Raw genomic sequence first — 9,830 nt, 5'->3', positions numbered from 1 at the left:
ATCTCACTTAAACAGTTTTAATTTATTTTTGTGTTTGGGAAAATATGTTTTACATCACTAACATCCTCTATAATTTCCTGATATTTGGTGTGTTATTTTATTTTTTAACCAGTATGGTATTTTTTGTTATATTTATAAACTAGTTGGAAACAATGACAATTTTTTTATCAGATTCCATGCATATAATTTGGATATATGTATATGTAGTTAATTTATAACAATTCACTAGCATCATTCAGTCCACTATTTTTCTCTTCTAAACACCTTTTAGAAAGGCAATTTTAATAAGATTGGCTATTTCTTTTTCCTTGAAGAGGGATGGGGAAAAATATTTGCCTTCAAAAGGCTTTGAAATTTTAGCCTTAAAACATTAAATTAGTAAAAGAAAAGATGGCATTCAATGACACTATTTTACAAAGGTGTGTGTGATCTGCCACAATCATCTGTTTGCCTATGACAATAAACAGAAGTGTTCTGCATCTCTTATCACAATTTTTTTTCTCCAGAAAGGTTACCAGTATGCTGCACACAATATAGAATTTTCAAATTTTGAAACATTTTGTTATTATAGTAATGGCTATTGCTGTTCCTAACACATACCCTGTCAGATGGCTTAAAAAATTTATGCTTGGTTCATGCAAAAAAAAAAAAAAAAAAATGGGGGGGAGGGGAAAAAAAAAAAACAAAGGTCAAAACTTTTAAAATGTCACTTCTTCTACAGTTTTGCATAGAAAATACATTGAAGCAGTGGGAGGGCTCCTTGCCCATAGAAACAGGCTGTAAGAAAAGAATGTTATCCTGCTGCTGTAGTTTCCACTTTCACTGGCAGCTGCGGGCTGAGCAGAAAAGCACTGTGGGAGCCTATTGTTACCCCAGCTGGGTAATAGTTTTCTTATTTTACAGTCAGCAACCGAGGGGGGTTGGGGTGTCTCAGCAAAGTGCCTGAAAATATAACTCCTGCAAACAGATCACTTTCTCCTTCCCCATGAGAAAGAGGGATCCATAAATCTTTTATTTCATTTGTTTCCTCTACCAAGGTAATTAACTATTTCAAAAAAAAAAAGTGTTTATTTTCCAAACAAATTTATGCTGTGTGGAGATGTTGCTCTGAAAGATGTAAAATCCCACATCTCTGTTGGAAAACTCAGTAATATTCTCTTTTGGTGCTGGTGGTGGTTTTTTGGTTTTGGGATTGTGGGGGTTTTTGTATGAAATTTGATTTCTGAAAAGCAAATTTTGCAAGAATAAGCCTGTATGAATGGCAAACCACATTTTTACCAGAACAAAGTTTTGATAGGAAATGGAGGAAACTTGGCAAAGCCTTTATTTTCCTGACAGGGAAAGTGAGAGCACCTCTACCAAAGTGGCACACATGGATTTTATGCTGAATGGTTACAACTTGTAAGTCTGACTCTTACAAGACTTTAGGTTTCTTTTAGTCGTGGCCTATCCAAGTGAGGGCCACTATTTATGTCACCACAGCAACTTGAGTTTAAGGAAGGGGAACAATGACAAAACCATTTAGCTTAGCAGACTTTGCTCATGTCTTTCATTTCCTACCAACTAGAATTTGCAAGACCAGCTGCAAAGGAAGTCAAATCTTGCCTGTGGTGGGAAAGTTAACAAGATGAATGATTTAGCTCCTCAACTTTTTAATAGCCTCAGGTGTCACCACAGTGCTTGTGTGAAGTCCTGCAGAGCACTCCATCTTTATGTCCTTTACTCCACACGTAAAAGCAAACCACTCTCTGGTCAGCTGGATGAGAGCAAAGGTGCAGTGCCCGGTTGATGGGCAGGTCAGAGATGACCAGAAGGCTATTTTGATCAGAGGAGACTGTCCCCTTGGCTTTTTCCTGTTGCAAATCCTTTGCAGCCCCTTGGAAAGAAAGGAGGATCTGCTCCAAAATGGGGTAGATCTTGTCGTAGCCCTGTTTACTATCCAGGATCATTGAGGTGTTCCTGGAACAAATCTCCCTCTCTAGAAGTGGTGCAGGGGACTAGGCAAGGGGAGTGCTTCCCTTACCACTCAACCTAATCTCTGCAAAGTGTTCTCTGCCTGGACCTCATGCCAGAGGAATGTCTGATCGTGCCCAGGCTCCTTATGTTGATGCAGTTTGCTTTAATCTTGTAGTTTGTGGTGATGGCTATGTCATCATATCACTGGGTTCATGCTGCTGAGCCCCTGCTGCCTTTTGTGGCTGGGTTTCTGTGCTCTCCCACTCCTCCAGACCTCAGGGCAGACAGAGGTACAGCCTCTCTTCCTCCCTTACTTGCCTTGCAGTGTCTCTCTTCCATCTGTGCCATATAGTCAACTCTTGCCTGACTGATGTGGCTGGCAGAGCTCATGGGATGATATGCAGAGACATGTGATACCTGAGAGCAGGTCTGATGCTCTGCTGTTCCTCATTTTTCTCCAGTTCCTGCATCTAAGGTTCTCAGGTTGGTGGAGACACTGCTCCCCTGTTCTGCAGAGAAACCCTCTGGGATGGACATGTACTGGGTGCATGTGCAGCTAGGATGGACTCAGCTGTTTGTGTCATGGGGAGATGATGGCACATGTGGTGGGAATTCCCTGGAAATGGCCTAGCACTGCCAAGGTCACAGCTCAAAGCCTCAGGTATTCTGTGGTTGTGATAGATTTGCGTACGTACCCTCTGATGCTCTCCACCATACCAGAGGAAAACATCTCACTCTCCAAAGGGAGAACCTTCTATCAAGGTCTCCTGGCTGCCAATACTGAAGGTTTGTCCAGCACACATTCCTGGATCCCAGAGGTGGGATATAGATATAACCTGTCTGTTGTGCAGGGAGAAAGTGAGGGCTGAGGCTTTGAAAGGAAAAGAAACCAAACTCCACATATTTTTTGGATTATCTTGGACAAATGCAATGGGAATGGTAGTGTGGGAAAGAGTGATTCATTCCTTGCTTTCAATACTTCCTCTGCAGATATTTTCAAGGGAAAGAATGAGCACAGAGTTTGGCATTTATACCAATGACAGCAACATAAATTATATGCACTTGTTACATCTGCCAGCATGGAGCCTCAGTTCAAGCTGTGGCATGTACTTGCTTTTACAGGCCCTAGATTCAAGCCCAGTTATTAAACAAGCATGGTTTTGGATATTATGAATATTCATAACAGCAGGGTTGAGCCAGAACTTAACAGGTCTTTTTGCAGACCCAAGGGATGGATTTCCAAAATTTCACCCTGTATTTCAAGATGAAAAATTCCTGTCCTTTTCTTCACAAGCTCTCATCTCAGTTCTAAGCCTGCCACACCAACAACCATTCTGACCTACCACACACAAGAGGAACTCACTTTGGCTCTTATCAACCATGTTCCAACTGTGTGAACCACCAGAATCAGGGCAGGCTGATAAAGGAAACCAGTGAGCTCTTTCTCTGCTCAGAGGGCTGGACCAGCTTTCCTACCTAAAATCTCCCTCAAGCCCCAAAGAGAAACTTGCTGCTGGGAGATCACACCTGAGGGCATCTGCTTGGTGATGCAATACTGCAATGCATGATGCTCTGCCAGAAAGAGGTGTAGATCATCTACCCCATAGGAAGTTCTGTTAAGATTTAAGGACTAGTTCGTGCAAAGCCTGTGAATCTTCCCCAGCAGAATTCACACCCTTCTAAATGTTTGAAAACGTGTTGAAAGACTGCAAGCCTGGACTGTGGCGTGAGAGTGCAGTCATTGCAGTAAAATGGTTGGCTACTCTTCTATGATTTTAGGTTAAACTTGTCCTTTATTTCTAAGAACATTTCTAGCTAGTTGAATAAATAGCTGAGAAGCACAGAATTCTTGTACACTAAATATCTATTCCTAGTAGTGCTTCAGACTTCAGTACCCCTGTGACCTTTTCATTCTGGGTAATAAGTAAGTAACTCACTAATTTCAAAGATGAAAGGTTTGTGTTCCTTGAATGAACCAAAATCTCTATGTGAAAGCACTGGTAAAGGGAAAGATGGGGCAAGGAAATTTCCTGTTTTAATACTTCAGGAAATGGGGTTAAATACATTGTGTAAATGCAGAGACACAGACACAGGTATACAAACACATGACAGTTCCATTCATGTTATTACTTTAAATTTTATCTCTATAATTACTTAAAATCTTCTTTGGCTCTCTGTGGAAGTGAGGCATTAATTAGAAGTGCCGCCATCCCACCTCTTCACCCCGTGGGTGCATGAACTGGCTGGCTGGCCAGACCAGCAGATACACATGCAGTCAGGGCTGTGAATCTCTAGGGCAGAGTTTACAGCTCCCTCTGTGCTGCCTGTTCTGCACTCACAGAAGAAAGGACACAAGCCAGCAGGTGCTCTCAGTCTATGGATATGTCTACCTTGTGCACTGCTGGTGCCACGAGCTGAGCAGAAAGTGTTTTACTGTGTCTAACAGAGCACAAAGCTGGAGCTGGAGAGTGTTCCCAAGGTCCTAGGTATGTTACCTCAGACTTGGCACCACATCATCTTGGTCATGCCGTTTTGGGTCAGGGCATGGAGACAGCTGGTTCCCATCTGACTGCAAAATGGCCTGTAGCCATGCCCTGCACAAAGGAGGGTGGAGAAACAGATGGTGGAGCAGTTTGCCCAAGGCCACACAGGAGGTCAGCAGGAGAAGCAAGAGAGGAGCAGACATCCCTATGTCCCGCAACAATGATTAATCTCCTGATTTCACTGCCTAGTAGAGTTTCACTAAGGAACAGTGTATTTAAAATCTAAGCAAAAGATTCCAAATAGACTCCATCTATTTTCTCCACTGCCACCTCTCTGTGGGCAGAGTCACTGGGTATTTGTGTCTGGGAGAACATGGGAAGGTTGTGTAGAGCTATCTTGTTTAGACACCAATCTAGGGAAGACTTGAGCTGCTCTTCACTTTTGTTATAAAACATCTTAGTCAAGTAGTTTAGTCGGGAAAGCCAACCTTTAGAGAGTTTATATTTGATATGAGAAGTTATGCTTTGGGAATAATGCTCTAACTTTATTAGGGCCAGGTTTCACTCCTTGGTTTTGCCTGTTTATACAATATCTCTATGTTCAGCTTCCAAATACAGCACACAATAGATTAAAATCTGTCTTCTCACTCAAAAATCCATGCCAGTTTTTGAAGACTTGAACTTTCTGGGAGCCCAGTAATTAGAATGGAGTTTGTCATCAGCCTCACTCATAAAAATTGTCTGTGTTTTGTTTATTTTCAGATTATTCATCCCTAAAAGCTTCAACAATTGAAGGATTTAATAAAACTGGAAAAAAAACTTCCTTTAATACATTTTTGCTTTTCAAGATGAACTACAATATATTTATGTAGGTAAGTGGTTGTACCCCATTTGAAAACACTAGAAATACTGTTGACTTACAGAAGACCTTTTCAGTTTGATAAAGTTTCATGCATGCATTAGGCAGACAATTAGTTTTAAAAAGCAGAAATACAATGCCTGAGTTGCAGACTGTCTACTGTAATGTATTTTTATTTTGATAACACTTTAAAATTGCTAAGATTTTGCACTGATTCCATGTTAGGTATTATAATGTAGTCACTCTGTATACTAGAAAATCACTGCTTCTTCAGTAGTACTTGTTAGTGTAGTTTTTGGGCACTGTTTATTGCCATTTTTTTTATCCTTTAACTACAGGCCATTTCCTTTAAATTACCAAGAACTTTGTTTGAGCTAAAGGAAATAAGATGCTGGCCTTTAACCCCAAGTTGATGCAGAGCTATATTGTGGTATTCTTAGAAGAAGAATCTCGTATTTGACAAGTTTCAGGCACTTCATGCCTTTTGGGGAACTGAATGGACTTAATGGTTTTCCAAGAGAGCATTAGGTCTACTTGGAAATTTTAATGAAAAACAGACTCTGACACTGAGGATGGAAAACACAGGCAGAGGTTGTCCAGAGGGATAGTGGATCCCCTATCCCTGGAAATACCCCAGATCAGGTTGGATGGGTCTCTGACCAATCTGATCAACATGAAGATGTTCCTGCTCATTGCAGGGGATTGGACTGTAGATGTTCCTTCCAACCAAAACTGTTCTTTGATTCTATGACTGAAAGGGTGATTTGAAGGGAGTTGACATGTTGCTAATTATGCATTTTAACATGACCAAGAACCTACAAATATTTTGTGATATTCTCCTTTTTCCACAATCTCCATGTGCACAGGTTATCTCAAAAGTACATCTTCAAAATATGTGTTTAAAATTGTTTAGAGAAAGTAGTCCCTAGATGTGTCTTTTCCCATTGTCTACCAAGGGAGTCTTTGGGTCAAATGAATGCAGGGCATACGCATTGGATAAAATAAGATGCTCCCAAGAATATTCCAGAAAGCTTGGAAAGCATTAGCCCATTGAGGAGAAGTCACATATAAGGTTTGTCTCACCTCATTATATTGAACTGTGGCTATTCAGAAACACAGATTCATGGAATGGTTTGGGTTGTAAGGGACCTTAAATGTTGTCTAGTTCCAACCTGCCTGCTGTGGACATGGAATATTCCACTAGACCAGGTTGCCTGGAGCCTCATCCAGCCTGGCGTTGAACACATCAAGGGATGGGGGATTCACAGCTACTCTGGACCTCCTGGGTCTCACCATCCTCATAGTGAAAACTTTCTTCACACACCTTATCTAAACCTACCCTTCTTCAGTTTAAAGCCATTTCCCCTCATCCTATCACCACATGCTCTTGTAAAAAGTCTCTCTATGGCCTTCTTGTAAGCTCTATTTAGGGTTTTACTGGTTGGAGGTTCCTCCAACATCCCCCTGGGGCCTTCTTTTCTCCAGGCTGAACACTCCCAAGTCTCTTAGCCGGTCTTTCATCATCTTAGTGGCCTTGTCTGGACTCATTCCAACAGGTCAAGATCTTGTGTGGGGGGCTTCAGAGCTGAATGCATCCCTCCAGGTGTGGTCTCGCTGGAGAAGAGCAGAGGGGCAGAATCCCCTCTCTTTCCTTACTGGCCCCACCTCTTTAACACTGCCCAGGATGCAGTTGGGTTTTGAGTTATGAGCATGCACTGCCAAGTCACATTGAGCTTTTCTTCCACAAGCACTTCTCATCAGGGCTGGTCTCACTCCATCTTCCCCAGGGCTAAGCATCCATTGATAAAGGTCTGTGAGCTGCAGCATTTGCCTCTTTTTCTTTCTTTTGTCCCAAATCTGCCATTTGCCTTTATTAATAATTCATATGTCCATTTTCAAAATAGAAATTATCTGGTTTTCCTTTCAAATTTAAACAGATTCTATTTGTCTTTAGAACTAGTTACTTTTCCCTTTTTTCATATAGAGATGTGGACTCCACAAAAACATCTACTTCCTGCTTGTCTTACAGGAACATGTTCATTTTTTTGTAGGAAGATCTGCAGAAATACAACTGAATGTAGAGGATGATGAAGAGGAAACAGTCTGTTTTTTTTCTCAAATGGAAACCGATGGGAAAACAAAAAGCTACTAATATAATATTTTTCAAAAATACATTTCTGGTAACAAAGGCAAGACAATCAAGGTGTGGGACTCAGTTGTCCATACAGAAATGTTAGAGTTGTTTTAAACGTGCATGGTACCTATTTGGTTGCCTCCATCTGCTCCTCCATAGGTAGCTCAGAGGCTTTCTAACATGTCTGCCAATATCTGACACTGGCATCTAAAGAGTTGATCAAGGACTAGGGAAAATGCCTTCAAGTGGCATTGTGTGCCTGTGTTTGGAAAGTGAATCTTGCCTTGTCTTTTTTGTTTCATTTGTTGCAATTTGCAGTTGTGTCTTCTATTTTCTTTAAAAAACCTAATTTTATATTTCTATTGTTATTTTTCTCCAGAGAAATCCCATCTTCAATATATAAATATAGTATCAGTTGGTCTCAGGCACTTCTCAGTAGAGATTGCACAGAAAGTGACTGAAGATGCAACTCCCAAACATCACTCACAAGTAAAGTACCAGACATACATGTTCTTTTAGTAATTATCTCTTGACAGAACTTTTCTGCTTGAAGAATATTTGTTTGTGGACTAGTCATTCAAAAATTTGTATAGAGGAGATTTGAGACTAATCACTTGCAGGCTAAAAGAGTCACTGAACTCTGACACTTGCTCTCCTTTGAGAAGATGCTGCCCAGTAGGAATGATGTGGAAAAGTCACCACTATGTTTTTTCTAATATATGTGTTTTAAAAAGAAGCAGTGAAGAGTAGAATAGAATAACCCTTTCATAAGAAACATGCCACACCATAGGAGAAGAACACACACTTGTTTGAAGACAAGTCACCTTTGCTGCAGACCACAGTAAGATCCTGAAGTTCTGCAGAGGGTTGAGCCCCAAGAGGTGTTTCTCTTTCTGGTGTTTCTCTTGGCTGACTCTTGGCAGTGCCCTGCCCATTAGGATGGATGTGCTCAATGCCCTCATCTCTGGCCCATCCCTCTTCTGTGTAAGGGCCTGGGGGTTCCTTTTAGACTTCTCTTGAAAGCCCATGTACCCACAATCATCACATCATCTGATGTTTAGGCACTGTGTCCTCTTTCTTTCCATTCATCCACTGTAAAAGACCTATATATTATAAACAGACTGAAATCATCACATTATTTTTATACAGACACGTAATAACTAACATGCACAGCAGATTTTATAGTCATAATATTCGTTTGCTGACTACTAACCTGAGCTAGTAAAGCCCCTTAAACAGTTCCAATTGTCATCAAAGATCAGATGGGATTGTACAAACTAAAGGTGATGAAAGTGTTGTATGAGAAGTCTCTGTAAAAAATTCTGTCTTTCATTCAAGTAATTTCCTGGCAATACCCCTGTGAGCAGCAGTGAGAATTTTGTGTGAGTAAGAATTGGTTGAAGATAGCAAAGATAGATCTACACCCTGGGCGTTTCTACCATGTATTGTAGCACTGGGATGTATCATATCCTTAATTCATAGCAGCTAGTAAACTGAGGCTCTTTCTCACCTCGGTTTGCATGAAATATTTCTATTCTTATCTCCTTTTTGCTGTTGGATCTTTGCTGAAAGGGAGAGTTTGCCCTGCTGCGGAATGGATAGCCTGCTCTGCTAAAGCTGTTCTTACCTGCAGGGATCCCAGGTTCTCCAAGAGAACCAGAGTCTAGTAAAGCCACTGATGTCCTTTGCCTCTTGTTGAAGCCCCTCCTGATGGTGTTATTCCCTGACCTGCAGAACCTTCTCTGAGCAGCAGCTTTGGCAAGGCTGCTTCTTCAGAGCCACATCCTCTCACACACCCCTCGGTTTCCCCAACTTTGGGGTGCGTTAAGGCAGAAGACGTGTTTCTCTTGGCTGTGCACCCTCCTTGGGAAGTGTAAAGCCAGAGAAAATTTCTGGGCTCCAGCCTTCTCCTGCAGGGGACTCCAGAGTTTTCTGGGGAAGCTGGGAGTGGCATCACAGCTGGTGTCTGCCCACACACCAACACAGATCTCCATGAGTAAATGACCTCCTGCTTCGCTGTTTCCCTGCTGTAGCCGGTACAAATACTCCTCCATTCCAGAGCTACAAACCTTTCCTTTCATACAGATAGGTCCATAAAAGTTCCACCACCCTTACAGTTCTGCCCAAGATGCAACATTGACTCATGCAAAAACATGAATCATGTTTTTGCAGACATTTTTCTATACATGGAAAAATTAATTGAACCTTTGTGAGAAGTTGCCTTGAAATAGAACATAAGATACACACAGCTTTTGTGTGGCTTCATTTTGTGTTTCTTTGGAAGTAAGAACCCAGAAAAATGTTTCCTTAAGAAGGTTTATAAAATTTCATGTGTTAGTAAGGGTAAAGGTACAGCAAAACAAGGTATGAGTGGATGGAACAACAAGCAAATCTTTAA

The 9,830-nt window shown here is 41.3% G+C and overlaps 1 long non-coding RNA gene across 1 annotated transcript; it reads left to right on the top strand.

Annotated features, from left to right (window-relative positions):
* Window positions 1–943: 943 nt before the first annotated feature.
* Window positions 944–7,660, top strand: LOC135446869 (uncharacterized). Its single transcript, XR_010439921.1, has 3 exons — window positions 944–1,037; window positions 5,202–5,311; window positions 7,350–7,660. It is a non-coding gene; the product is annotated as an uncharacterized LOC135446869 (long non-coding RNA).
* The last annotated feature ends 2,170 nt before the right edge of the window (window positions 7,661–9,830 follow it).

This window comes from Zonotrichia leucophrys, chromosome 1, assembly GCF_028769735.1.
Source record: "Zonotrichia leucophrys gambelii isolate GWCS_2022_RI chromosome 1, RI_Zleu_2.0, whole genome shotgun sequence".
Classification (NCBI taxonomy): Eukaryota; Metazoa; Chordata; class Aves; order Passeriformes; family Passerellidae; genus Zonotrichia; species Zonotrichia leucophrys.
The sequence above is the reverse complement of the archived record's forward strand: the minus strand, read 5'-3'. Positions and strand labels throughout refer to the sequence as shown.